This window comes from Crinia signifera, chromosome 4 (assembly GCF_055691185.1).
Source record: "Crinia signifera chromosome 4, ASM5569118v1, whole genome shotgun sequence".
Taxonomy (NCBI): Eukaryota; Metazoa; Chordata; class Amphibia; order Anura; family Myobatrachidae; genus Crinia; species Crinia signifera.
Window position 1 is genome coordinate 56,738,600 of NC_139220.1, and position 24,852 is coordinate 56,763,451.

Consider the following 24,852-nt stretch of genomic DNA (forward strand, 5'->3'; position numbering starts at 1 on the left):
CAGTGTTGTGCCTGGTCAGTAGTTTTTTTTTTACCACCAGCTAATACTAGGTCCTGTAGGTCTTTTTACTTTACCAACACATTATTTTTTCTCTACAACAATACAGTTTGGAAACGTATCCATTAGATTTCTTGTAGATAGAAGTAGAAAAGGGCAAACAATGTTATCGGTTTTCACCTACGGCCATACCACACTGGATAAGCCCAATCTCGTCTGATCTTGGTAGCTAAGCCGTGTTGCGCCTGGTTAGTACTTGGGTGGGAGACCACATGGGAACACCAGGTGCTGTAGGTTTTTTGACGTTACTGGCAAATGCTTTTATTTCCCCAGCTATTCAAATTGAAAACTTTTTTATGGATTACTACTAGAGAGAATTGGAAGAGGTCAAACATACTCTATAGCCCTCATCTAATTCTTTACTACACTGTTTAGGCCCAATTCCAACTGTTTGTGGCAGCTAAACAGTGTTGTGTCTGGTCAGTAGTTTTTTGACCATCTGCTAATACTAGGTCCTGTAGGTCTTTTTAAATTACCAGAACACATTTTTTTTTCTCTACAACAATGCAGTTTGGAAACGTATTCATTAGATTACTTGTAGATAGAAGTAGAAAAGGGCAAACAATGTTATCGGTTTTCACCTGCAGCCATACCACACTGGATAAGCCCAATCTCGTCTGATCTTGGAAGCTAAGCAGTATTGGGCCTGGTAAGTACTTGGGTGGGAGACCACATGGGAACACCAGGTGCTGTAGGTTTTTTGACATTACTGGCAAATGCTTTTATTTCCCCAGCTATTCAAATTGAAAACTTTTTTTGGGATTACTACTAGAGAGAATTGGAAGAGGTCAAACAGACTCTATAGTCCTCATCTAATTCTTTACTACACTGTTTAGCCCCAATTCCAACTGTTTGTGGCAGCTAAACAGTGTTGTGCCTGGTCAGTATTTTTTTTTTTACCACCAGCTAATACTAGGTCCTGTAGGTCTTTTTACTTTACCAACACATGATTTTTTCTCTACAACAATACAGTTTGGAATCGTATCCATTAGATTTCTTGTAGATAGAAGTAGAAGAGGGCAAACAATGTGATTAAATTTCATCTACAGCCATAACACACTGGATAAGCCCAATCTCGTCAGATCTTGGCAGCTAAGCAGTGTTGGTCCTGGTTAGTACTTGGGTGGGAGACCACATGGGAACACCAGGTGCTGGAGGTTTTTTGACATTACTGGCAAATGCTTTTATTTCCCCAGCTATTAAAATTGAAATTTTTTTGGGGGATTACTACTAGAGCGAATTGAAAGAGGTCAAACAGGCTCTATAGTCCTCATCTAATTCTTTACTACACTGTTTAGGCCCAATTCCAACTGTTTGTGGCAGCTAAACAGTGTTGTGTCTGGTCAGTAGTTTTTTGACCATGTGCTAATACTAGGTCCTGTAGGTCTTTTTAAATTACCAGCACATGATTTTTTCTCTACAATAATGCAGTTTGGAAACGTATTCATTAGATTACTTGTAGATAGAAGTAGAAAAGGGCAAACAATGTTATCGGTTTTCACCTGCAGCCATACCACACTGGATAAGCCCAATCTCGTCTGATCTTGGAAGCTAAGCAGTATTGGGCCTGGTTAGTACTTGGGTGGGAGACCACATGGGAACACCAGGTGCTGTAGGTTTTTTGACATTACTGGCAAATGCTTTTATTTCCCCAGCTATTCAAATTGAAAACTTTTTTTGGGATTACTACTAGAGAGAATTGGAAGAGGTCAAACAGACTCTATAGTCCTCATCTAATTCTTTACTACACTGTTTAGGCCCAATTCCAACTGTTTGTGGCAGCTAAACAGTGTTGTGCCTGGTCAGTATTTTTTTTTTTACCACCAGCTAATACTAGGTCCTGTAGGTCTTTTTACTTTACCAACACATGATTTTTTCTCTACAACAATACAGTTTGGAAACGTATCCATTAGATTTCTTGTAGATAGAAGTAGAAGAGGGCAAACAATGTGATTGAATTTCATCTACAGCCATACCACACTGGATAAGCCCAATCTCGTCAGATCTTGGCAGCTAAGCAGTGTTGGGCCTGGTTAGTACTTGGGTGGGAGACCACATGGGAACACCAGGTGCTGTAGATTTTTTGACAATACTGGCAAATGCTTTTATTTCCCCAGCTATTAAAATTGAAATTTTTGGGGGGGATTACTACTAGAGCGAATTGAAAGAGGTCAAACAGACTCTATAGTCCTCATCTAATTCTTTACTACACTGTTTAGGCCCAATTCCAACTGTTTGTGGCAGCTAAACAGTGTTGTGTTTGGTCAGTAGTTTTTTGACCATGTGCTAATACTAGGTCCAGTAGGTCTTTTTAAATTACCAGCACATGATTTTTTCTCTACAACAATGCAGTTTGGAAACGTATTCATTAGATTACTTGTAGATAGAAGTAGAAAAGGGCAAACAATGTTATCGGTTTTCACCTACAGCCATACCACACTGGATAAGCCCAATCTCGTCTGATCTTGGAAGCTAAGCAGTGTTGGGCCTGGTTAGTACTTGGGTGGGAGACCACATGGCAACACCAGGTGCTGTAGGTTTTTTGACATTACTGGCAAATGCTTTTATTTCCCCAGCTATTCAAATTGAAAACATTTTTAGGGATTACTACTAGAGAGAATTGGAAGAGGTCAAACATACTCTATAGCCCTCATCTAATTCTTTACTACACTGTTTGTGCCCAATTCCAACTGTTTGTGGCAGCTTTACAGTGTTGTGCCTGGTCAGTAGTTTTTTTTGACCACCTGCTAATACTAGGTCCTGTAGGTCTTTTTACATTACCAACACATGATTTTTTCTCTACAACAATACAGTTTGGTAACGTATACATTAGATTACTTGTAGATAGAAGTAAAAGAGGGCAAACAATGTGATTGATTTTCACCTACAGCCATACCACACTGGATAAGCCCAATCTCATCAGATCTTGGCAGCTAAGCAGTGTTGGGCCTGGTTAGTACTTGGGTGGGAGACCACATGGGAACACCAGGTGCTGTAGGTTTTTTGACATTACTGGCAAATGCTTTTATTTCCCCAGCTATTCAAATTGAAATTTTTTTGGGGGATTACGACTAGAGCGAATTGAAAGAGGTCAAACAGGCTCTATAGTCCTCATCTAATTCTTTACTACAATGTTTAGGCCCAATTCCAACTGTTTGTGGCAGCTAAACAGTGTTGTGTCTGGTCAGTAGTTTTTTTTTTACCACCAGCTAATACTAGGTCCTGTAGGTCTTTTTACTTTACCAACACATGATTTTTTCTCTACAACAATACAGTTTGGAAACGTATCCATTAGATTTCTTGTAGATAGAAGTAGAAAAGGGCAAACAATGTTATCGGTTTTCACCTACGGCCATACCACACTGGATAAGCCCAATCTCGTCTGATCTTGGTAGCTAAGCCGTGTTGCGCCTGGTTAGTACTTGGGTGGGAGACCACATGGGAACACCAGGTGCTGTAGGTTTTTTGACGTTACTGGCAAATGCTTTTATTTCCCCAGCTATTCAAATTGAAAACTTTTTTATGGATTACTACTAGAGAGAATTGGAAGAGGTCAAACATACTCTATAGCCCTCATCTAATTCTTTACTACACTGTTTAGGCCCAATTCCAACTGTTTGTGGCAGCTAAACAGTGTTGTGTCTGGTCAGTAGTTTTTTGACCATCTGCTAATACTAGGTCCTGTAGGTCTTTTTAAATTACCAGAACACATTTTTTTTTCTCTACAACAATGCAGTTTGGAAACGTATTCATTAGATTACTTGTAGATAGAAGTAGAAAAGGGCAAACAATGTTATCGGTTTTCACCTGCAGCCATACCACACTGGATAAGCCCAATCTCGTCTGATCTTGGAAGCTAAGCAGTATTGGGCCTGGTTAGTACTTGGGTGGGAGACCACATGGGAACACCAGGTGCTGTAGGTTTTTTGACATTACTGGCAAATGCTTTTATTTCCCCAGCTATTCAAATTGAAAACTTTTTTTGGGATTACTACTAGAGAGAATTGGAAGAGGTCAAACAGACTCTATAGTCCTCATCTAATTCTTTACTACACTGTTTAGGCCCAATTCCAACTGTTTGTGGCAGCTAAACAGTGTTGTGCCTGGTCAGTATTTTTTTTTTTACCACCAGCTAATACTAGGTCCTGTAGGTCTTTTTACTTTACCAACACATGATTTTTTCTCTACAACAATACAGTTTGGAATCGTATCCATTAGATTTCTTGTAGATAGAAGTAGAAGAGGGCAAACAATGTGATTAAATTTCATCTACAGCCATACCACACTGGATAAGCCCAATCTCGTCAGATCTTGGCAGCTAAGCAGTGTTGGTCCTGGTTAGTACTTGGGTGGGAGACCACATGGGAACACCAGGTGCTGGAGGTTTTTTGACATTACTGGCAAATGCTTTTATTTCCCCAGCTATTAAAATTGAAATTTTTTGGGGGGATTACTACTAGAGCGAATTGAAAGAGGTCAAACAGGCTCTATAGTCCTCATCTAATTCTTTACTACACTGTTTAGGCCCAATTCCAACTGTTTGTGGCAGCTAAACAGTGTTGTGTCTGGTCAGTAGTTTTTTGACCATGTGCTAATACTAGGTCCTGTAGGTCTTTTTAAATTACCAGCACATGATTTTTTCTCTACAATAATGCAGTTTGGAAACGTATTCATTAGATTACTTGTAGATAGAAGTAGAAAAGGGCAAACAATGTTATCGGTTTTCACCTGCAGCCATACCACACTGGATAAGCCCAATCTCGTCTGATCTTGGAAGCTAAGCAGTATTGGGCCTGGTTAGTACTTGGGTGGGAGACCACATGGGAACACCAGGTGCTGTAGGTTTTTTGACATTACTGGCAAATGCTTTTATTTCCCCAGCTATTCAAATTGAAAACTTTTTTTGGGATTACTACTAGAGAGAATTGGAAGAGGTCAAACAGACTCTATAGTCCTCATCTAATTCTTTACTACACTGTTTAGGCCCAATTCCAACTGTTTGTGGCAGCTAAACAGTGCTGTGCCTGGTCAGTAGTTTTTTTTTACCACCAGCTAATACTAGGTCCTGTAGGTCTTTTTACTTTACCAACACATGATTTTTTCTCTACAACAATACAGTTTGGAAACGTATCCATTAGATTACTTGTAGATAGAAGTAAAAGAGGGCAAACAATGTGATTGATTTTCACCTACAGCCATACCACACTGGATAAGCCCAATCTCGTCTGATCTTGGTAGCTAAGCCGTGTTGGGCCTGGTTAGTACTTGGGTGGGGGAACACCAGGTGCTGTAGGTTTTTTGACTTTACTGGCAAATGCTTTTATTTCCCCAGCTATTCAAATTGAAAACTTTTTTATGGATTACTACTAGAGAGAATTGGAAGAGGTCAAACATACTCTATAGCCCTCATCTAATTCTTTACTACACTGTTTGTGCCCAATTCCAACTGTTTGTGGCAGCTTTACAGTGTTGTGCCTGGTCAGTAGTTTGTTTTGACCACCTGCTAATACTAGGTCCTGTAGGTCTTTTTACTTTACCAACACATGATTTTTTCTCTACAACAATACAGTTTGGAAACGTATCCATTAGATTTCTTGTAGATAGAAGTAGAAAAGGGCAAACAATGTTATCGGTTTTCACCTACAGCCATACCACACTGGATAAGCCCAATCTCGTCTGATCTTGGCAGCTAAGCAGTGTTGTGCCTGGTTAGTACTTAGGTGGGAGACCACATGGGAACACCAGGTGCTGTAGGTTTTTTGACATTACTGGCAAATGCTTTTATTTCCCCAGCTATTCAAATTGAAAACTTTTTTATGGATTACTACTAGAGAGAATTGGAAGAGGTCAAACATACTCTATAGCCCTCATCTAATTCTTTACTACACTGTTTAGGCCCAATTCCAACTGTTTGTGGCAGCTAAACAGGGTTGTGTCTGGTCAGTAGTTTTTTGACCATGTGCTAATACTAGGTCCTGTAGGTCTTTTTAAATTACCAGCACATGATTTTTTCTCTACAACAATGCAGTTTGGAAACATATTCATTAGATTACTTGTAGATAGAAGTAGAAAAGGGCAAACAATGTTATCGGTTTTCACCTACAGCCATACCACACTGGATAAGCCCAATCTCGTCTGATCTTGGCAGCTAAGCAGTGTTGTGCCTGGTAAGTACTTAGGTGGGAGACCACATGGGAACACCAGGTGCTGTAGGTTTTTTGACATTACGGCAAAATGCTTTTATTTCCCCAGCTATTCAAATTGAAAACTTTTTTAGGGATTACTACTAGAGAGAATTGGAAGAGGTCAAACATACTCTATAGCCCTCATCTAATTCTTTACTACACTGTTTAGGCCCAATTCCAACTGTTTGTGGCAGCTTTATAGTGTTGTGCCTGGTCAGTAGTTTTTTTTTGACCACCTGCTAATACTAGGTCCTGTAGGTCTTTTTACATTACCAACACATGATTTTTTCTCTACAACAATACAGTTTGGAAACGTATCCATTACATTACTTGTAGATAGAAGAAGAAGAGGGCAAACAATGTGATTGATTTTCACCTACAGCCATACCACACTGGATAAGCCCAATCTCGTCTGATCTAGGCAGCTAAGCAGTGTTGGGCATGGTTAGTACTTGGGTGGGAGACCACATGGGAACACCAGGTGCTGTAGGTTTTTTGACATTACTGGCAAATGCTTTTATTTCCCCAGCTATTCAAATTGAAAACTTTTTTGGGGATTACTACTAGAGAGAATTGGAAGAGGTCAAACATACTCTATAGCCCTCATCTAATTCTTTACTACACTGTTTAGGCCCAATTCCAACTGTTTGTGGCAGCTAAACAGTGTTGTGTCTGGTCAGTAGTTTTTTGACCATGTGCTAATACTAGGTCCTGTAGGTCTTTTTAAATTACCAGCACATGATTTTTTCTCTACAACAATGCAGTTTGGAAACGTATTCATTAGATTACTTGTAGATAGAAGTAGAAAAGGGCAAACAATGTTTTTGGTTTTTACCTACAGCCATACCACACTGGATAAGCCCAATCTCGTCTGATCTTGGAAGCTAAGCAGTGTTGGGCCTGGTTAGTACTTTGGTGGGAGACCACATGGGAACACCAGGTGCTGTAGGTTTTTTGACATTACTGGCAAATGCTTTTATTTCCCCAGCTATTCAAATTGAAAAAAAAAAATTGGGATTACTACTAGAGCGAATTGAAAGAGGTCAAACAGACTCTATAGTCCTCATCTAATTCTTTACTACACTGTTTAGGCCCAATTCCAACTGTTTGTGGCAGCTAAACAGTGTTGTGTCTGGTCAGTAGTTTTTTGACCATCTGCTAATACTAGGTCCTGTAGGTCTTTTTACATTACAAACAAATGATTTTTTCTCTACAACAATACAGTTTGGAAACGTATCCATTAGATTACTTGTAGATAGAAGTAAAAGAGGGCAAACAATGTGATTGAATTTCACCTACAGCCATACCACACTGGATAAGCCCTATCTCATCAGATCTTGGCAGCTGAGCAGTGTTGGGCCTGGTTAGTACTTGGGTGGGAGACCACATGGGAACACCAGGTGCTGTAGGTTTTTTGACATTACTGGCAAATGCTTTTATTTCCCCAGCTATTCAAATTGAAAACTTTTTTAGGGATTACTACTAGAGAGAATTGGAAGAGGTCAAACATACTCTATAGTCCTCATCTAATTCTTTACTACACTGTTTAGGCCCAATTCCAACTGTTTGTCGCAGTTTTACAGTGTTGTTCCTGGTCAGTAGTTTTTTTTGACCACCTGCTAATACTAGGTCCTGTAGGTCTTTTTACATTACCAACACATGATTTTTTCTCTACAACAATACAGTTTGGAAACGTATACATTAGATTACTTGTAGATAGAAGTAAAAGAGGGCAAACAATGTGATTGAATTTCACCTACAGCCATACCACACTGGATAAGCCCAATCTCGTCAGATCTTGGCAGCTGAGCAGTGTTGGGCCTGGTTAGTACTTGGGTGGGAGACCACATGGGAACACCAGGTGCTGTAGGTTTTTTGACATTACTGGCAAAATGCTTTTATTTCCCCAGCTATTCAAATTGAAAACTTTTTTAGGGATTACTACTAGAGAGAATTGAAGAGGTCAAACATACTCTATACCCATCATCTAATTCTTTACTACACTGTTTAGGCCCAATTCCAACTGTTTGTGGCAGCTTTATAGTGTTGTGCCTGGTCAGTAGTTTTTTTTGACCACCTGCTAATACTAGGTCCTGTAGGTCTTTTTACATTACCAACACATGATTTTTTCTCTACAACAATACAGTTTGGAAACGTATCCATTAGATTACTTGTAGATAGAAGAAGAAGAGGGCAAACAATGTGATTTATTTTCACCTACAGCCATACCACACTGGATAAGACCAAATCTCGTCTGATCTTGGCAGCTAAGCAGTGTTGGGCCTGGTTAGTACTTGGGTGGGATACCACATGGGAACACCAGGTGCTGTAGGTTTTTTGACATTACTGGCAAATGCTTTTATTTCCCCAGCTATTCAAATTGAAAACTTTTTTTGGGATTACTACTAGAGAGAATTGGAAGAGGTCAAACATACTCTATAGCCCTCATCTAATTCTTTACTACACTGTTTAGGCCCAATTCCAACTGTTTGTGGCAGCTAAACAGTGTTGTGCCTGGTCAGTAGTTTTTTTTTTACCACCAGCTAATACTAGGTCCTGTAGGTCTTTTTACTTTACCAACACATGATTTTTTCTCTACAACAATACAGTTTGGAAACGTATCCAGTAGATTTCTTTTAGATTGAAGTTGAAAAGTGCAAACAATGTTATTGTTTTTCACCTACGGCCATACCACACTGGATAAGCCCAATCTCGTCTGATCTTGGTAGCTAAGCCGTGTTGGGCCTGCTTAGTACTTGGGTGGGAGACCACATGGGAACACCAGGTGCTGTAGGTCTTTTGACATTACTGGCAAATGCTTTTATTTCCCCAGCTATTCAAATTGAAAACTTTTTTATGGATTACTACTAGAGAGAATTGGAAGAGGTCAAACATACTCTATAGCCCTCATTTAATTCTTTACTACACTGTTTAGGCCCAATTCCAACTGTTTGTGGCAGCTTTACAGTGTTGTGCCTGGTCAGTAGTTTTTTTTTTACCACCAGCTAATACTAGGTCCTGTAGGTCTTTTTACTTTACCAACACATGATTTTTTCTCTACAACAATACAGTTTGGAAACGTATCCATTAGATTTCTTGTAGATAGAAGTAGAAGAGGGCAAACAATGTGATTGAATTTCATCTACAGCCATACCACACTGGATAAGTCTAATCTCGTCAGATCTTGGCAGCTAAGCAGTGTTGGGCCTGGTTAGTACTTGGGTGGGAGACCACATGGGAACACCAGGTGCTGTAGGTTTTTTGACATTACTGGCAAATGCTTTTATTTCCCCAGCTATTAAAATTGAAATTTTTGGGGGGGATTACTACTAGAGCGAATTGAAAGAGGTCAAACAGACTCTATAGTCCTCATCTAATTCTTTACTACACTGTTTAGGCCCAATTCCAACTGTTTGTGGCAGCTAAACAGTGTTGTGTCTGGTCAGTAGTTTTTTGACCATCTGCTAATACTAGGTCCTGTAGGTCTTTTTAAATTACCAGAACACATTTTTTTTTCTCTACAACAATGCAGTTTGGAAACGTATTCATTAGATTACTTGTAGATAGAAGTAGAAAAGGGCAAACAATGTTATCGGTTTTCACCTACAGCCATACCACACTGGATAAGCCCGATCTCGTCTGATCTTGGAAGTTAAGCAGTATTGGGCCTGGTTAGTACTTGGGTGGGAGACCACATGGGAACACCAGGTGCTGTAGGTTTTTTGACATTACTGGCAAATGCTTTTATTTCCCCAGCTATTCAAATTGAAAACTTTTTTAGGGATTACTACTAGAGAGAATTGGAAGAGGTCAAACATACTCTATAGCCCTCATCTAATTCTTTACTACACTGTTTAGGCCCAATTCCAACTGTTTGTGGCAGCTTTACAGTGTTGTGCCTGGTCAGTAGTTTTTTTTGATCACCTGCTAATACTAGGTCCTGTAGGTCTTTTTACATTACCAACACATGATTTTTTCTCTACAACAATACAGTTTGGAAACGTATCCATTAGATTACTTGTAGATAGAAGTAAAAGAGGGCAAACAATGTGATTGATTTTCACCTACAGCCATATCACACTGGATAAGCCCAATCTCAACAGATCTTGGCAGCTAAGCAGTGTTGGGCCTGGTTAGTACTTGGGTGGGAGACCACATGGGAACACCAGGTGCTGTAGGTTTTTTGACATTACTGGCAAATGCTTTTATTTCCCCAGCTATTCAAATTGAAAACTTTTTTTGGGATTACTACTAGAGAGAATTGGAAGAGGTCAAACAGACTCTATAGTCCTCATCTAATTCTTTACTACACTGTTTAGGCCCAATTCCAACTGTTTGTGGCAGCTAAACAGTGTTGTGCCTGGTCAGTAGTTATTTTTTTACCACCAGCTAATACTAGGTCCTGTAGGTCATTTTACTTTACCAACACATGATTTTTTCTCTACAACAATACAGTTTGGAAACGTATCCATTAGATTTCTTGTAGATAGAAGTAGAAAAGGGCAAACAATGTTATCGGTTTTCACCTACGGCAGGGGTGGGGAACCTCAGGCCCGGGGGCCGTATGCGGCCCTCGTAGCCGGTCTGAGTGGTCCTCCCACCTGCCCGGCGGCAAGTACAGGGGAATTCTCGCGAGATTCCTCTTAATGAACAGCAGCCAGAGACTGTCAGTCCTATTCAGCGGCAGCCGCTGGAGCGTGGGACGGCTGCAGCAGGACAATTTGTAAGAGAAATTTTTACTTATGGCCCCCGAAGGATTTTTTTCCCCATACAAACGGCCCTTGGCACAAAAAAAGTTCCCCACCCCTGACCTACGGCCATACCACACTGGATAAGCCCAATCTCGTCTGATCTTGGTAGCTAAGCCGTGTTGGGCCTGGTTAATACTTAGGTGGGAGACCACATGGGAACACCAGGTGCTGTAGGTTTTTTGACATTACTGGCAAATGCTTTTATTTCCCCAGCTATTCAAATTCAAAACTTTTTTATGGATTACTACTAGAGAGAATTGGAAGAGGTCAAACATACTCTATAGCCCTCATCTAATTCTTTACTACACTGTTTAGGCCCAATTCCAACTGTTTGTGGCAGCTAAACAGTGTTGTGCCTGGTCAGTAGTTTTTTTTTACCACCAGCTAATACTAGGTCCTGTAGGTCTTTTTACTTTACCAACACATGATTTTTTCTCTACAACAATACAGTTTGGAAACGTATCCATTAGATTTCTTGTAGATAGAAGTAGAAGAGGGCAAACAATGTGATTGAATTTCATCTACAGCCATACCACACTGGATAAGCCCAATCTCGTCAGATATTGGCAGCTAAGCAGTGTTGGGCCTGGTTAGTACTTGGGTGGGAGACCACATGGCAACACCAGGTGCTGTAGGTTTTTTGACATTACTGGCAAATGCTTTTATTTCCCCAGCTATTCAAATTGAAAACTTTTTTAGGGATTACTACTAGAGAGAATTGGAAGAGGTCAAACATACTCTATAGCCCTCATCTAATTCTTTACTACACTGTTTGTGCCCAATTCCAACTGTTTGTGGCAGCTTTACAGTGTTGTGCCTGGTCAGTAGTTTTTTTTGACCACCTGCTAATACTAGGTCCTGTAGGTCTTTTTACATTACCAACACATGATTTTTTCTCTACAACAATACAGTTTGGTAACGTATCCATTAGATTACTTGTAGATAGAAGTAAAAGAGGGCAAACAATGTAATTGATTTTCACCTACAGCCATATCACACTGGATAAGCCCAATCTCGTCAGATCTTGGCAGCTAAGCAGTGTTGGGCCTGGTTAGTACTTGGGTGGGAGACCACATGGGAACACCAGGTGCTGTAGGTTTTTTGACATTACTGGCAAATGCTTTTATTTCCCCAGCTATTCAAATTGAAAACTTTTTTTGGGATTACTACTAGAGAGAATTGGAAGAGGTCAAACAGACTCTATAGTCCTCATCTAATTCTTTACTACACAGTTTAGGCCCAATTCCAACTGTTTGTGGCAGCTTTACAGTGTTGTGCCTGGTCAGTAGTTATTTTTTTACCACCAGCTAATACTAGGGGGTTTATTCTAGTTCATTCTTTCTGACAAAATCCTTCTTAGATGGACAAAACCATGTGCACTGCAGGGGGGCAGATGTAACATGTGCAGAGAGAATTAGATTTGGGTGAGTTATTTTGTTTCTGTGCAGGGAAAATACTGACTGCATGATTTTACACTTCAATATAGATCTCACTTTGAAGAAAAACCCCACCCAAATCTAATTCTCTCTGCACAAGTTACATCTGCCCCACCCGCAGTGCACATGGTTTTGTCCATCTAAGAAGGATTTTGTCAGAAAGAATGGACTTGAATAACCCCCTATGTCCTGTAGGTCATTTTACTTTACCAACACATCATTTTTTCTCTACAACAATACAGTTTGGAAACGTATCCATTAGATTTCTTGTAGATAGAAGTAGAAGAGGGCAAACAATGTGATTGAATTTCATCTACAGCCATACCACACTGGATAAGCCCAATCTCGTCAGATCTTGGCAGCTAAGCAGTGTTGGGCCTGGTTAGTACTTGGGTGGGAGACCACATGGGAACACCAGGTGCTGTAGGTTTTTTGACATTACTGGCAAATGCTTTTATTTCCCCAGCTATTCAAATTGAAAACTTTTTTAGGGATTACTACTAGAGAGAATTGGAAGAGGTCAAACATACTCTATAGCCCTCATCTAATTCTTTACTACACTGTTTGTGCCCAATTCCAACTGTTTGTGGCAGCTTTACAGTGTTGTGCCTGGTCAGTAGTTTTTTTTGACAACCTGCTAATACTAGGTCCTGTAGGTCTTTTTACATTACCAACACATGATTTTTTCTCTACAACAATACAGTTTGGAAACGTATCCATTAGATTTCTTGTAGATAGAAGTAGAAAAGGGCAAACAATGTTATCGGTTTTCACCTACGGCCATACCACACTGGATAAGCACAATCTCGTCTGATCTTGGTAGCTAAGCCGTGTTGGGCCTGGTTAATACTTGGGTGGGAGACCACATGGGAACACCAGGTGCTGTAGGTTTTTTGACATTACTGGCAAAATGCTTTTATTTCCCCAGCTATTCAAATTGAAAACTTTTTTAGGGATTACTACTAGAGAGAATTGGAAGAGGTCAAACATACTCTATAGCCCTCATCTAATTCTTTACTACACTGTTTAGGCCCAATTCCAACTGTTTGTGGCAGCTAAACAGTGTTGTGCCTGGTCAGTAGTTTTTTTTTTTACCACCAGCTAATACTAGGTCCTGTAGGTCTTTTTACTTTAGCAACACATGATTTTTTCTCTACAACAATATAGTTTGGAAACGTATCCATTAGATTTCTTGTAGATAGAAGTAGAAGAGGGCAAACAATGTGAGTGAATTTCATCTACAGCCATACCACACTGGATAAGGCCAATCTCGTCAGATCTTGGCAGCTAAGCAGTGTTGGGCATGGCTAGTACTTGGGTGGGAGACCACATGGGAACACCAGGTGCTGTAGGGTTTTTGACATTACTGGCAAATGCTTTTATTTCCCCAGCTATTCAAATTGAAAAAAATTTTGGGGATTACTACTAGAGCGAATTGAAAGAGGTCAAACAGACTCTATAGTCCTCATCTAATTCTTTACTACACTGTTTAGGTTAAATTCCAACTGTTTGTGGAAGCTAAACAGTGTTGTGTCTGGTCAGTAGTTTTTTGACCATCTGCTAATACTAGGTCCTGTAGGTCTTTTTAAATTACCAGCACATGATTTTTGCTCTACAACAATGCAGTTTTTAAACGTATTCATTAGATTACTTGTAGATAGAAGTAGAAAAGGGCAAACAATGTATCGGTTTTCACCTACAGCAATACCACACTGGATAAGCCCAATCTCGTCTGATCTTGGAAGCTAAGCAGTGTTGGGCCTGGTTAGTACTTGGGTGGGAGACCACATGGGAACACCAGGTGCTGTAGGTTTTTTGACATTACTGGCAAAATGCTTTTATTTCCCCAGCTATTCAAATTGAAAACTTTTTTAGGGATTACTACTAGAGAGAATTGGAAGAGGTCAAACATACTCTATACCCTTCATCTAATTCTTTACTACACTGTTTAGGCCCAATTCCAACTGTTTGTGGCAGCTTTATAGTGTTGTGCCTGGTCAGTAGTTTTTTTTGACCACCTGCTAATACTAGGTCCTGTAGGTCTTTTTACATTACCAACACATGGTTTTTTCTCTACAACAATACAGTTTGAAAACGTATCCATTAGATTACTTGTAGATAGAAGAAGAAGAGGGCAAACAATGTGATTGATTTTCACCTACAGCCATACCACACTGGATAAGCCCAATCTCGTCTGTTCTTGGCAGCTAAGCAGTGTTGGGCCTGGTTAATACTTGGGTGGGAGACCACATGGGAACACCAGGTGCTGTAAGTTTTTAGACATTACTGACAAATGCTTTTATTTCCCCAGCTATTCAAATTGAAAACTTTTTTGGGTATTACTACTAGAGAGAATAGGAAGAGGTCAAACATACTCTATAGCCCTCATCTAATTCTTTACTACACTATTTAGGCCTAATTCCAACAGTTTGTGGCAGCTAAACAGTGTTGTGTCAGGTCAGTGGTTTTTTGACCATCTGCTAATACTAGGTCCTGTAGGTCTTTTTAAATTACCAGCACATGATTTTTTCTCTACAACAATGCAGTTTGGAAACGTATTCATTAGATTACTTGTAGATAGAAGTAGAAAATGGGAAACAATGTTATCGGTTTTCACCTACAGCAATACCACACTGGATAAGCCCGATCTTGGAAGCTAAGCAGTGTTGGGCCTGGTTAGTACTTGGGTGGGAGACCACATGGGAACACCAGGTGCTGTAGGTTTTTTGACATTACTGGCAAAATGCTTTTATTTCCCCAGCTATTCAAATTGAAAACTTTTTTAGGGATTACTACTAGAGAGAATTGGAAGAGGTCAAACATACTCTATAGCCCTCATCTAATTCTTTACTACACTGTTTAGGCCCAATTCCAACTGTTTGTGGCAGCTTTATAGTGTTGTGCCTGGTCAGTAGTTTTTTTTTGACCACCTGCTAATACTAGGTCCTGTAGGTCTTTTTACATTACCAACACATGATTTTTTCTCTACAACAATACAGTTTGGAAACGTATCCATTACATTACTTGTAGATAGAAGAAGAAGAGGGCAAACAATGTGATTGATTTTCACCTACAGCCATACCACACTGGATAAGCCCAATCTCGTCTGATCTTGGCAGCTAAGCAGTGTTGGGCATGGTTAGTACTTGGGTGGGAGACCACATGGGAACACCAGGTGCTGTAGGTTTTTTGACATTACTGGCAAATGCTTTTATTTCCCCAGCTATTCAAATTGAAAACTTTTTTGGGGATTACTACTAGAGAGAATTGGAAGAGGTCAAACATACTCTATAGCCCTCATCTAATTCTTTACTACACTGTTTAGGCCCAATTCCAGGGGCGTAACTAGCGTGAGGCAACCCCCGCGGCCGCTTGGGGGAGCGGGGGCAGCGGGGGCGCCTACACCCTCATACCCCACGGTGCAGTGCAGGGACTGGGTCAGGACGCGCTGTCAGTCAGCGGCGCCGGCAGCAGGAACTCTCTCTCCCCTCTGACGGCAGCTAAGCTCCGAGTGTCATAGAGACAGGCTGCCGCTGGCTGCAGATAGAGGGAGCTAGTGTGCAGATCCTCTAAGCTCCAGCCTCCAGCGTGTCCTGTCCTGTACGAGAGAAGGAAGGCCTGCCCTGGAATCTTGTGGCCAGCAGCTGAGTAGGTACTAGGTAGTGGTACACTTTGCTGAAGTTTGAGGGAGTGGGGGAGGACTCGGAGGTGGTATGTTTGTGTGTATATGCTGTGTGTGTGCTTGTATGCATGTGTGTATGTATTCTATGTGTGTGTGTGTGACTGTGTACATGCTGTGTTTATGTATTCTGTGTGTATGTTTGCTATGTGTGTCTTCTGTACATGCTGTGTATCTTTTTTGTGTGTATGCTATGTGTTTGAAGTTATGCTGTGCTTGTGTGTGTGTGTGTGTGTGTGTGTGTGTATCTGATGTGTGTGTGTATCTATGTTATGTTGGTGTCTGTACATGGTGTGAGTATGCTATGTATGTGTGTGTGTGTGTGTGTGAATGTATGCTATGTGTGTGAATGTGTGCTATGTGTGTGAATGTGTGCTATGTGTGTGAATGTGTGCTATGTGTGTGTGTGAATGTGTGTGAATGTGTGCTGCTATGTGTGTGAATGCCTCTGCTCTCCCCTCAGACCATTTGCACTACTAGCAGTAATGGAAGTTGAAGCTGCAGTCATAGATATATTTACACAGCAGCTACAGTTAGTAAAGAGTAGACACAGCAGAAACTGAGGTATGTAGTGGGAATAAAGGGGGGGGGGGGACTTGTGTGCAGGGTGTGCATCATGTAAGGAGTGAATAAGATATTGTAGGTATAATGGCTAAGAGGGGTGGGAAATGGAATGTCATAAAATTCTGATGACAAATGATTGGCAAGGAGGAAATGTGCTAACATTATGATGAAAAATGTGAATGGTGGGAGGTGGGGGCATGTTATTAAAAATATGGACAGGTAACACAAATATCATGAGAAGGGGGCATGTGAAGAAAAATTTGAATGGTGGGGGCAATTGAGGATAATTGTGATGGGCAGGGGAGACATGTGAAGAAAAATGTGGGAATAGGGAAATTAAATGAAAAATGTAGTAGTGGGCAGTGAAGGAAAATTGAATAGGCAGGGTGTGTGCATGGATGAGAAGTTGATGAGCATGCAAGAATTTCAATATATTTTGTAAGGTCTTTGGTACTTTCTACAGATGGGCAATGGAGCCTGCCTCCGTCGCCCTCAAACCCCCCACCCCGAGCGTCCCCCTAACCCTGCCCATCTCCCTGAAGCGGAGAGGGGCAGGGACATGCAGCGTCCCCGCCGAGAGACTGGGACGTGCGCGCGTGTGAAACGCACGCGCGTCCCAGTTCAGTGTAGCCCCTGCCACCAGCGCTCGCCAGCGGGGAGGGTCTGGCGAGCCCCGGCCAAGGATGGCAGGGACTCCATCTGTATATCCATGCCATTCCTTTCTTTACCTCTGCCACAATCTACATTTGTCCCTCTAGGCACCCCTCTCGTCCTTCCTCATCTGTACATCTGCTACCTCCTCATCCTCATGTGGGCCTGCGCCTCCTCCATCCATGGCTGGTGGCTGCCATTAAAAGTGACCAACAGAAACAAGAATTATGGCAGGTAAGCACAATTTACACACACACACACACATTATAATATATATATATATATATATATATATACATACATACATATATATATATATATATATACACACACACACACACGTGAGATGTGTCGTTACACATTGTGTCATACTGTGAAAGGGGGTCCTAAGGTAAGTCGCCTATAGTGTAGATGCACTATTTGGGGGGGGGGGGGGGGGGGGGGGGGGCGCCAGAAAGTTTTTTGGCAGGGGGGAGCAAAATTTCTAGTTACACCACTGCCCAATTCCAACTGTTTGTGGCAGCTAAACAGTGTTGTGTCTGGTCAGTAGTTTTTTGACCATGTGCTAATACTAGGTCCTGTAGGTCTTTTTAAATTACCAGCACATGATTTTTTCTCTACAACAATGCAGTTTGGAAACGTATTCATTAGATTACTTGTAGATAGAAGTAGAAAAGGGCAAACAATGTTATTGGTTTTCACCTACGGCCATACCACACTGGATAAGCCCAATCTCGTCTGATCTTGGTAGCTAAGCCGTGTTGGGCCTGGTTAGAACTTGGGTGGGAGACCACATGGGAACACCAGGTGCTGTAGGTTTTTTGACATTACTGGCAAATGCTTTTATTTCCCCAGCTATTCAAATTGAAAACTTTTTTATGGATTACTACTAGAGAGAATTGGAAGAGGTCAAACATACTCTATAGCCCTCATCTAATTCTTTACTACACTGTTTAGGCCCAATTCCAACTGTTTGTGGCAGCTAAACAGTGTTGTGTCTGGTCAGTAGTTTTTTGACCATCTGCTAATACTAGGTCCTGTAGGTCTTTTTAAATTACCAGAACACATTTTTTTTTCTCTACAACAATGCAGTTTGGAAACGTATTCATTAGATTACTTGTAGATAGAAGTAGAAAAGGGCAAACAATGTTATCGGTTTTTACCTACAGCCATACCACACTGGATAAGCCCAATCTCGTCTGATCTTGGAAGTTAAGCAGTATTGGGCCTGGTTAGTACTTGGGTGGGAGACCACATGGGAACACCAGGTGCTGTAGGTTTTTTGACATTACTGGCAAATGCTTTTATTTCCCCAGCTATTCAAATTGAAAACTTTTTTAGGGATTACTACTAGAGAGAATTGGAAGAGGTCAAACATACTCTATAGCCCTCATCTAATTCTTTACTACACTGTTTAGGCCCAATTCCAACTGTTTGTGGCAGCTTTACAGTGTTGTGCCTGGTCAGTAGTTTTTTTTGACCACCTGCTAATACTAGGTCCTGTAGGTCTTTTTACATTACCAACACATGATTTTTTCTCTACAACAATACAGTTTGGAAACGTATCCATTAGATTACTTGTAGATAGAAGTAAAAGAGGGCAAACAATGTGATTGATTTTCACCTACAGCCATATCACACTGGATAAGCCCAATCTCAACAGATCTTGGCAGCTAAGCAGTGTTGGGCCTGGTTAGTACTTGGGTGGGAGACCACATGGGAACACCAGGTGCTGTAGGTTTTTTGACATTACTGGCAAATGCTTTTATTTCCCCAGCTATTCAAATTGAAAACTTTTTTTGGGATTACTACTAGAGAGAATTGGTAGAGGTCAAACAGACTCTATAGTCCTCATCTAATTCTTTACTACACTGTTTAGGCCCAATTCCAACTGTTTGTGGCAGCTAAACAGTGTTGTGCCTGGTCAGTAGTTATTTTTTTACCACCAGCTAATACTAGGTCCTGTAGGTCATTTTACTTTACCAACACATGATTTTTTCTCTACAACAATACAGTTTGGAAACGTATCCATTAGATTTCTTGTAGATAGAAGTAGAAAAGGGCAAACAATGTTATCGGTTTTCACCTACGGCAGGGGTGGGGAACCTCAGGCCCGGGGGCCGTATGCGGCCCCCGTAGCCGGTCTGAGTGGTCCTCCCACCTGCCCGGCGGCAAGTACAGGGGAATTCTCGCGAGATTCCTCTTAATGAACAGCAGCCAGAGACTGTCAGTCCTATTCAGCGGCAGCCGCTGGAGCGTGGGACGGCTGCAGCAGGACAATTTGTAAGAGAAATTTTTACTTATGGCCCCCGAAGGATTTTTTTCCCCATACAAACGGCCCTTGGCACAAAAAAAGTTCCCCACCCCTGACCTACGGCCATACCACACTGGATAAGCCCAATCTCGTCTGATCTTGGTAGCTAAGCCGTGGTGGGCCTGGTTAATACTTAGGTGGGAGACCACATGGGAACACCAGGTGCTGTAGGTTTTTTGACATTACTGGCAAATGCTTTTATTTCCCCAGCTATTCAAATTGAAAACTTTTTTATGGATTACTACTAGAGAGAATTGGAAGAGGTCAAACATACTCTATAGCCCTCATCTAATTCTTTACTACACTGTTTAGGCCCAATTCCAACTGTTTGTGGCAGCTAAACAGTGTTGTGCCTGGTCAGTAGTTTTTTTTTACCACCAGCTAATACTAGGTCCTGTAGGTCTTTTTACTTTACCAACACATGATTTTTTCTCTACAACAATACAGTTTGGAAACGTATCCATTAGATTTCTTGTAGATAGAAGTAGAAGAGGGCAAACAATGTGATTGAATTTCATCTACAGCCATACCACACTGGATAAGCCCAATCTCGTCAGATATTGGCAGCTAAGCAGTGTTGGGCCTGGTTAGTACTTGGGTGGGAGACCACATGGGAACACCAGGTGCAGTAGGTTTTTTGACATTACTGGCAAATGCTTTTATTTCCCCAGCTATTAAAATTGAAATTTTTTGGGGGGATTACTACTAGAGCGAATTGAAAGAGGTCAAACAGACTCTATAGTCCTCATCTAATTCTTTACTACACTGTTTAGGCCCAATTCCAACTGTTTGTAGCAGCTAAACAGTGTTGTGTCTGGTCAGTACTTTTTTGACCATGTGCTAATACTAGGTCCTGTAGGTCTTTTTAAATTACCAGCACATGATTTTTTCTCTACAACAATGCAGTTTGGAAACGTATTCATTAGATTACTTGTAGATAGAAGTAGAAAAGGGCAAACAATGTTATCGGTTTTCACCTACAGCCGTACCACACTGGATAAGCCCAATCTCGTCTGATCTTGGAAGCTAAGCTGTGTTGGGCCTGGTTAGTACTTGGGTGGGAGACCACATGGCAACACCAGGTGCTGTAGGTTTTTTGACATTACTGGCAAATGCTTTTATTTCCCCAGCTATTCAAATTGAAAACTTTTTTAGGGATTACTACTAGAGAGAATTGGAAGAGGTCAAACATACTCTATAGCCCTCATCTAATTCTTTACTACACTGTTTGTGCCCAATTCCAACTGTTTGTGGCAGCTTTACAGTGTTGTGCCTGGTCAGTAGTTTTTTTTGACCACCTGCTAATACTAGGTCCTGTAGGTCTTTTTACATTACCAACACATGATTTTTTCTCTACAACAATACAGTTTGGTAACGTATCCATTAGATTACTTGTAGATAGAAGTAAAAGAGGGCAAACAATGTTATTGATTTTCACCTACAGCCATATCACACTGGATAAGCCCAATCTCGTCAGATCTTGGCAGCTAAGCAGTGTTGGGCCTGGTTAGTACTTGGGTGGGAGACCACATGGGAACACCAGGTGCTGTAGGTTTTTTGACATTACTGGCAAATGCTTTTATTTCCCCAGCTATTCAAATTGAAAACTTTTTTTGGGATTACTACTAGAGAGAATTGGAAGAGGTCAAACAGACTCTATAGTCCTCATCTAATTCTTTACTACACTGTTTAGGCCCAATTCCAACTGTTTGTGGCAGCTTTACAGTGTTGTGCCTGATCAGTAGTTATTTTTTTACCACCAGCTAATACTAGGGGGTTTATTCTAGTTCATTCTTTCTGACAAAATCCTTCTTAGATGGACAAAACCATGTGCACTGCAGGGGGGCAGATGTAACATGTGCAGAGAGAATTAGATTTGGGTGAGTTATTTTGTTTCTGTGCAGGGAAAATACTGACTGCATGATTTTACACTTCAATATAGATCTCACTTTGAAGAAAAACCCCACCCAAATCTAATTCTCTCTGCACAAGTTACATCTGCCCCACCCGCAGTGCACATGGTTTTGTCCATCTAAGAAGGATTTTGTCAGAAAGAATGGACTAGAATAACCCCCTATGTCCTGTAGGTCATTTTACTTTACCAACACATGATTTTTTCTCTACAACAATACAGTTTGGAAACGTATCCATTAGATTTCTTGTAGATAGAAGTAGAAGAGGGCAAACAATGTGATTGAATTTCATCTACAGCCATACCACACTGGATAAGCCCAATCTCGTCAGATCTTGGCAGCTAAGCAGTGTTGGGCCTGGTTAGAACTTGGGTGGGAGAACACATGGGAACACCAGGTGCTGTAGGTTTTTTGACATTACTGGCAAATGCTTTTATTTCCCCAGCTATTTAAATTGAAAACTTTTTTAGGGATTACTACTAGAGAGAATTGGAAGAGGTCAAACATACTCTATAGCCCTCATCTAATTCTTTACTACACTGTTTAGGCCCAATTCCAACTGTTTGTGGCAGCTTTACAGTGTTGTGCCTGGTCAGTAGTTTTTTTTGACCACCTGCTAATACTAGGTCCTGTAGGTCTTTTTACATTACCAACACATGATTTTTTCTCTACAACAATACAGTTTGGAAACGTATCCATTAGATTACTTGTAGATAGAAGTAAAAGAGGGCAAACAATGTGATTGATTTTCACCTACAGCCATACCACACTGGATAAGCCCAATCTTGGCAGCTAAGCAGTGTTGGGCCTGGTTAGTACTTGGGTGCGAGACCACATGGGAACACCAGGTGCTGTAGGTTTTTTGACATTACTGGCAAATGCTTTTATTTCCCCAGCTATTCAAATTGAAATCTTTTTTTGGGATTACTACTAGAGAGAATTGGAAGAGGTCAAACAGACTCTATAGTCCTCATCTAATTCTTTACTACACTGTTTAGGCCCAATTCCAACTGTTTGTGGCAGCTAAACAGTGTTGTGCCTGGTCAGTAGTTTTTTTTTTTACCACCAGCTAATACTAGGTCCTGTAGGTCTTTTTACTTTACCAACACATGGTTTTTTCTATACAACAATACAGTTTGGAAACGTATCCATTAGATTACTTGTAGATAGAAGTAAAAGAGGGCAAACAATGTGATTGATTTTCACCTACAGCCATATCACACTGGATAAGCCCAATCTCATCAAATCTTGGCAGCTAAGCAGTGTTGGGCCTGGTTAGTACTTGGCTGGGAGACCACATGGGAACACCAGGTGCTGTAGGTTTTTTTTACATTACTGGCAAATGCTTTTATTTCCCCAGCTATTCAAATTGAAAACTTTTTTTGGGATTACTACTAGAGAGAATTGGAAGAGGTCAAACAGACTCTATAGTCCTCATCTAATTCTTTACTACACTGTTTAGGCCCAATTCCAACTGTTTGTGGCAGCTAAACAGTGTTGTGCCTGGTCAGTAGTTTTTTTTTTACCACCAGCTAATACTAGGTCCTGTAGGTCTTTTTACTTTACCAACACATGATTTTTTCTCTACAACAATACAGTTTGGAAACGTATCCATTAGATTACTTGTAGATAGAAGTAAAAGAGGGCAAACAATGTGATTGATTTTCACCTACAGTCATATCACACTGGATAAGCCCAATTTCATCTGATCTTGGCAGCTAAGCAGTGTTGGGCCTGGTTAGTACTTGGGTGGGAGACCACCTGGGAACACCAGGTGCTGTAGGTTTTTTGACATTACTGGCAAATGCTTTTATTTCCCCAGCTATTCAAATTTAAAACTTTTTTTGGGATTACTACTAGAGAGAATTGGAAGAGGTCAAACAGACTCTATAGTCCTCATCTAATTCTTTACTACACTGTTTAGGCCCAATTCCAACTGTTTGTGGCAGCTAAACAGTGTTGTGCCTGGTCAGTAGTTATTTTTTTACCACCAGCTAATACTAGGTCCTGTAGGTCATTTTACTTTACCAACACATGATTTTTTCTCTACAACAATACAGTTTGGAAACGTATCCATTAGATTTCTTGTAGATAGAAGTAGAAGAGGGCAAACAATGTGATTGAATTTCATCTACAGCCATACCACACTGGATAAGCCCAATCTCGTCAGATCTTGGCAGCTAAGCAGTGTTGGGCCTGGTTAGTACTTGGGTGGGAGACCACATGGGAACACCAGGTGCTGTAGGTTTTTTGACATTACTGGTAAATGCTTTTATTTCCCCAGCTATTAAAATTGAAATTTTTTGGGGGGATTACTACTAGAGTGAATTGAAAGAGGTTAAACAGACTCTATAGTCCTCATCTAATTCTTTACTACACTGTTTAGGCCCAATTCCAACTGTTTGTGGCAGCTAAACAGTGTTGTGTCTGGTCAGTTGTTTTTTGACCATGTGCTAATACTAGGTCCTGTAGGTCTTTTTAAATTACCAGCACATGATTTTTTCTCTACAACAATGCAGTTTGGAAACGTATTCATTAGATTACTTGTAGATAGAAGTAGAAAAGGGCAAACAATGTTATCGGTTTTCACCTACAGCCATACCACACTGGATAAGCCCAATCTCGTCTGATCTTGGAAGCTAAGCCGTGTTGGGCCTGGTTAGTACTTGGGTGGGAGACCACATGGCAACACCATGTGCTGTAGGTTTTTTGACATTACTGGCAAATGCTTTTATTTCCCCAGCTATTCAAATTGAAAACTTTTTTAGGGATTACTACTAGAGAGAATTGGAAGAGGTCAAACATACTCTATAGCCCTCATCTAATTCTTTACTACACTGTTTGTGCCCAATTCCAACTGTTTGTGGCAGCTTTACAGTGTTGTGCCTGGTAAGTAGTTTTTTTTGACCACCTGCTAATACTAGGTCCTGTAGGTCTTTTTACATTACCAACACATGATTTTTTCTCTACAACAATACAGTTTGGTAACGTATCCATTAGATTACTTGTAGATAGAAGTAAAAGAGGGCAAACAATGTAATTGATTTTCACCTACAGCCATATCACACTGGATAAGCCCAATCTCGTCAGATCTTGGCAGCTAAGCAGTGTTGGGCCTGGTTAGTACTTGGGTGGGAGACCACATGGGAACACCAGGTGCTGTAGGTTTTTTGACATTACTGGCAAATGCATTTATTTCCCCAGCTATTCAAATTGAAAACTTTTTTTGGGATTACTACTAGAGAGAATTGGAAGAGGTCAAACAGACTCTATAGTCCTCATCTAATTCTTTACTACACTGT

The 24,852-nt window shown here is 40.8% G+C and overlaps 29 non-coding genes and 18 pseudogenes across 29 annotated transcripts; all 47 read left to right on the plus strand.

Annotated features, from left to right (window-relative positions):
- Positions 1 to 175: 175 nt before the first annotated feature.
- On the plus strand, positions 176 to 294 carry LOC146077106 (5S ribosomal RNA; annotated as a pseudogene).
- Positions 295 to 636: 342 nt separating this feature from the next.
- Positions 637 to 755, plus strand: LOC146076985 (5S ribosomal RNA). The gene has a single exon (XR_014474367.1). It is a non-coding gene; the product is annotated as a 5S ribosomal RNA (ribosomal RNA).
- Positions 756 to 1,098: 343 nt separating this feature from the next.
- LOC146077223 (5S ribosomal RNA) lies at positions 1,099 to 1,217 on the plus strand (annotated as a pseudogene).
- A 340-nt stretch (positions 1,218 to 1,557) lies between these two features.
- LOC146076928 (5S ribosomal RNA) lies at positions 1,558 to 1,676 on the plus strand. Its single transcript, XR_014474313.1, has one exon. It is a non-coding gene; the product is annotated as a 5S ribosomal RNA (ribosomal RNA).
- A 343-nt stretch (positions 1,677 to 2,019) lies between these two features.
- On the plus strand, positions 2,020 to 2,138 carry LOC146076087 (5S ribosomal RNA). The gene has a single exon (XR_014473689.1). It is a non-coding gene; the product is annotated as a 5S ribosomal RNA (ribosomal RNA).
- Positions 2,139 to 2,478: 340 nt separating this feature from the next.
- Positions 2,479 to 2,597, plus strand: LOC146076945 (5S ribosomal RNA). The gene has a single exon (XR_014474329.1). It is a non-coding gene; the product is annotated as a 5S ribosomal RNA (ribosomal RNA).
- Positions 2,598 to 2,939: 342 nt separating this feature from the next.
- LOC146076969 (5S ribosomal RNA) lies at positions 2,940 to 3,058 on the plus strand. The gene has a single exon (XR_014474352.1). It is a non-coding gene; the product is annotated as a 5S ribosomal RNA (ribosomal RNA).
- A 343-nt stretch (positions 3,059 to 3,401) lies between these two features.
- Positions 3,402 to 3,520, plus strand: LOC146077107 (5S ribosomal RNA; annotated as a pseudogene).
- Positions 3,521 to 3,862: 342 nt separating this feature from the next.
- LOC146076929 (5S ribosomal RNA) lies at positions 3,863 to 3,981 on the plus strand. Its single transcript, XR_014474314.1, has one exon. It is a non-coding gene; the product is annotated as a 5S ribosomal RNA (ribosomal RNA).
- Positions 3,982 to 4,324: 343 nt separating this feature from the next.
- On the plus strand, positions 4,325 to 4,443 carry LOC146077105 (5S ribosomal RNA; annotated as a pseudogene).
- Positions 4,444 to 4,783: 340 nt separating this feature from the next.
- Positions 4,784 to 4,902, plus strand: LOC146076930 (5S ribosomal RNA). The gene has a single exon (XR_014474315.1). It is a non-coding gene; the product is annotated as a 5S ribosomal RNA (ribosomal RNA).
- Positions 4,903 to 5,244: 342 nt separating this feature from the next.
- Positions 5,245 to 5,353, plus strand: LOC146076095 (5S ribosomal RNA; annotated as a pseudogene).
- Positions 5,354 to 5,695: 342 nt separating this feature from the next.
- LOC146077020 (5S ribosomal RNA) lies at positions 5,696 to 5,814 on the plus strand. The gene has a single exon (XR_014474400.1). It is a non-coding gene; the product is annotated as a 5S ribosomal RNA (ribosomal RNA).
- A 340-nt stretch (positions 5,815 to 6,154) lies between these two features.
- LOC146077054 (5S ribosomal RNA) lies at positions 6,155 to 6,273 on the plus strand. Its single transcript, XR_014474432.1, has one exon. It is a non-coding gene; the product is annotated as a 5S ribosomal RNA (ribosomal RNA).
- Positions 6,274 to 6,616: 343 nt separating this feature from the next.
- Positions 6,617 to 6,735, plus strand: LOC146077087 (5S ribosomal RNA). Its single transcript, XR_014474464.1, has one exon. It is a non-coding gene; the product is annotated as a 5S ribosomal RNA (ribosomal RNA).
- A 340-nt stretch (positions 6,736 to 7,075) lies between these two features.
- On the plus strand, positions 7,076 to 7,194 carry LOC146077063 (5S ribosomal RNA). The gene has a single exon (XR_014474441.1). It is a non-coding gene; the product is annotated as a 5S ribosomal RNA (ribosomal RNA).
- Positions 7,195 to 7,535: 341 nt separating this feature from the next.
- LOC146077030 (5S ribosomal RNA) lies at positions 7,536 to 7,654 on the plus strand. Its single transcript, XR_014474410.1, has one exon. It is a non-coding gene; the product is annotated as a 5S ribosomal RNA (ribosomal RNA).
- A 342-nt stretch (positions 7,655 to 7,996) lies between these two features.
- Positions 7,997 to 8,115, plus strand: LOC146076949 (5S ribosomal RNA). The gene has a single exon (XR_014474333.1). It is a non-coding gene; the product is annotated as a 5S ribosomal RNA (ribosomal RNA).
- A 342-nt stretch (positions 8,116 to 8,457) lies between these two features.
- On the plus strand, positions 8,458 to 8,577 carry LOC146077089 (5S ribosomal RNA; annotated as a pseudogene).
- Positions 8,578 to 8,920: 343 nt separating this feature from the next.
- Positions 8,921 to 9,039, plus strand: LOC146077031 (5S ribosomal RNA). Its single transcript, XR_014474411.1, has one exon. It is a non-coding gene; the product is annotated as a 5S ribosomal RNA (ribosomal RNA).
- A 343-nt stretch (positions 9,040 to 9,382) lies between these two features.
- On the plus strand, positions 9,383 to 9,501 carry LOC146077033 (5S ribosomal RNA). The gene has a single exon (XR_014474413.1). It is a non-coding gene; the product is annotated as a 5S ribosomal RNA (ribosomal RNA).
- Positions 9,502 to 9,843: 342 nt separating this feature from the next.
- On the plus strand, positions 9,844 to 9,962 carry LOC146076542 (5S ribosomal RNA). Its single transcript, XR_014473942.1, has one exon. It is a non-coding gene; the product is annotated as a 5S ribosomal RNA (ribosomal RNA).
- A 342-nt stretch (positions 9,963 to 10,304) lies between these two features.
- LOC146076964 (5S ribosomal RNA) lies at positions 10,305 to 10,423 on the plus strand. Its single transcript, XR_014474348.1, has one exon. It is a non-coding gene; the product is annotated as a 5S ribosomal RNA (ribosomal RNA).
- A 628-nt stretch (positions 10,424 to 11,051) lies between these two features.
- On the plus strand, positions 11,052 to 11,170 carry LOC146077081 (5S ribosomal RNA). The gene has a single exon (XR_014474458.1). It is a non-coding gene; the product is annotated as a 5S ribosomal RNA (ribosomal RNA).
- A 342-nt stretch (positions 11,171 to 11,512) lies between these two features.
- LOC146077142 (5S ribosomal RNA) lies at positions 11,513 to 11,631 on the plus strand (annotated as a pseudogene).
- A 342-nt stretch (positions 11,632 to 11,973) lies between these two features.
- On the plus strand, positions 11,974 to 12,092 carry LOC146076643 (5S ribosomal RNA). The gene has a single exon (XR_014474042.1). It is a non-coding gene; the product is annotated as a 5S ribosomal RNA (ribosomal RNA).
- A 648-nt stretch (positions 12,093 to 12,740) lies between these two features.
- Positions 12,741 to 12,859, plus strand: LOC146076235 (5S ribosomal RNA). Its single transcript, XR_014473713.1, has one exon. It is a non-coding gene; the product is annotated as a 5S ribosomal RNA (ribosomal RNA).
- A 342-nt stretch (positions 12,860 to 13,201) lies between these two features.
- LOC146077146 (5S ribosomal RNA) lies at positions 13,202 to 13,320 on the plus strand (annotated as a pseudogene).
- Positions 13,321 to 13,665: 345 nt separating this feature from the next.
- LOC146077207 (5S ribosomal RNA) lies at positions 13,666 to 13,784 on the plus strand (annotated as a pseudogene).
- A 339-nt stretch (positions 13,785 to 14,123) lies between these two features.
- LOC146076178 (5S ribosomal RNA) lies at positions 14,124 to 14,242 on the plus strand. Its single transcript, XR_014473698.1, has one exon. It is a non-coding gene; the product is annotated as a 5S ribosomal RNA (ribosomal RNA).
- A 343-nt stretch (positions 14,243 to 14,585) lies between these two features.
- On the plus strand, positions 14,586 to 14,704 carry LOC146077128 (5S ribosomal RNA; annotated as a pseudogene).
- Positions 14,705 to 15,044: 340 nt separating this feature from the next.
- LOC146077250 (5S ribosomal RNA) lies at positions 15,045 to 15,153 on the plus strand (annotated as a pseudogene).
- Positions 15,154 to 15,497: 344 nt separating this feature from the next.
- On the plus strand, positions 15,498 to 15,616 carry LOC146076951 (5S ribosomal RNA). Its single transcript, XR_014474335.1, has one exon. It is a non-coding gene; the product is annotated as a 5S ribosomal RNA (ribosomal RNA).
- Positions 15,617 to 18,023: 2,407 nt separating this feature from the next.
- LOC146077125 (5S ribosomal RNA) lies at positions 18,024 to 18,142 on the plus strand (annotated as a pseudogene).
- A 342-nt stretch (positions 18,143 to 18,484) lies between these two features.
- Positions 18,485 to 18,603, plus strand: LOC146076225 (5S ribosomal RNA). Its single transcript, XR_014473703.1, has one exon. It is a non-coding gene; the product is annotated as a 5S ribosomal RNA (ribosomal RNA).
- Positions 18,604 to 18,945: 342 nt separating this feature from the next.
- LOC146076965 (5S ribosomal RNA) lies at positions 18,946 to 19,064 on the plus strand. Its single transcript, XR_014474349.1, has one exon. It is a non-coding gene; the product is annotated as a 5S ribosomal RNA (ribosomal RNA).
- A 628-nt stretch (positions 19,065 to 19,692) lies between these two features.
- Positions 19,693 to 19,811, plus strand: LOC146077131 (5S ribosomal RNA; annotated as a pseudogene).
- Positions 19,812 to 20,153: 342 nt separating this feature from the next.
- Positions 20,154 to 20,272, plus strand: LOC146077093 (5S ribosomal RNA; annotated as a pseudogene).
- A 340-nt stretch (positions 20,273 to 20,612) lies between these two features.
- Positions 20,613 to 20,731, plus strand: LOC146077123 (5S ribosomal RNA; annotated as a pseudogene).
- A 342-nt stretch (positions 20,732 to 21,073) lies between these two features.
- LOC146076654 (5S ribosomal RNA) lies at positions 21,074 to 21,192 on the plus strand. Its single transcript, XR_014474053.1, has one exon. It is a non-coding gene; the product is annotated as a 5S ribosomal RNA (ribosomal RNA).
- A 648-nt stretch (positions 21,193 to 21,840) lies between these two features.
- On the plus strand, positions 21,841 to 21,959 carry LOC146077203 (5S ribosomal RNA; annotated as a pseudogene).
- A 342-nt stretch (positions 21,960 to 22,301) lies between these two features.
- Positions 22,302 to 22,410, plus strand: LOC146077297 (5S ribosomal RNA; annotated as a pseudogene).
- Positions 22,411 to 22,754: 344 nt separating this feature from the next.
- LOC146077047 (5S ribosomal RNA) lies at positions 22,755 to 22,873 on the plus strand. Its single transcript, XR_014474426.1, has one exon. It is a non-coding gene; the product is annotated as a 5S ribosomal RNA (ribosomal RNA).
- A 344-nt stretch (positions 22,874 to 23,217) lies between these two features.
- On the plus strand, positions 23,218 to 23,336 carry LOC146076954 (5S ribosomal RNA). Its single transcript, XR_014474338.1, has one exon. It is a non-coding gene; the product is annotated as a 5S ribosomal RNA (ribosomal RNA).
- A 343-nt stretch (positions 23,337 to 23,679) lies between these two features.
- LOC146076236 (5S ribosomal RNA) lies at positions 23,680 to 23,798 on the plus strand. Its single transcript, XR_014473714.1, has one exon. It is a non-coding gene; the product is annotated as a 5S ribosomal RNA (ribosomal RNA).
- A 340-nt stretch (positions 23,799 to 24,138) lies between these two features.
- Positions 24,139 to 24,257, plus strand: LOC146077176 (5S ribosomal RNA; annotated as a pseudogene).
- Positions 24,258 to 24,599: 342 nt separating this feature from the next.
- On the plus strand, positions 24,600 to 24,718 carry LOC146076665 (5S ribosomal RNA). Its single transcript, XR_014474064.1, has one exon. It is a non-coding gene; the product is annotated as a 5S ribosomal RNA (ribosomal RNA).
- Positions 24,719 to 24,852: the final 134 nt, after the last annotated feature.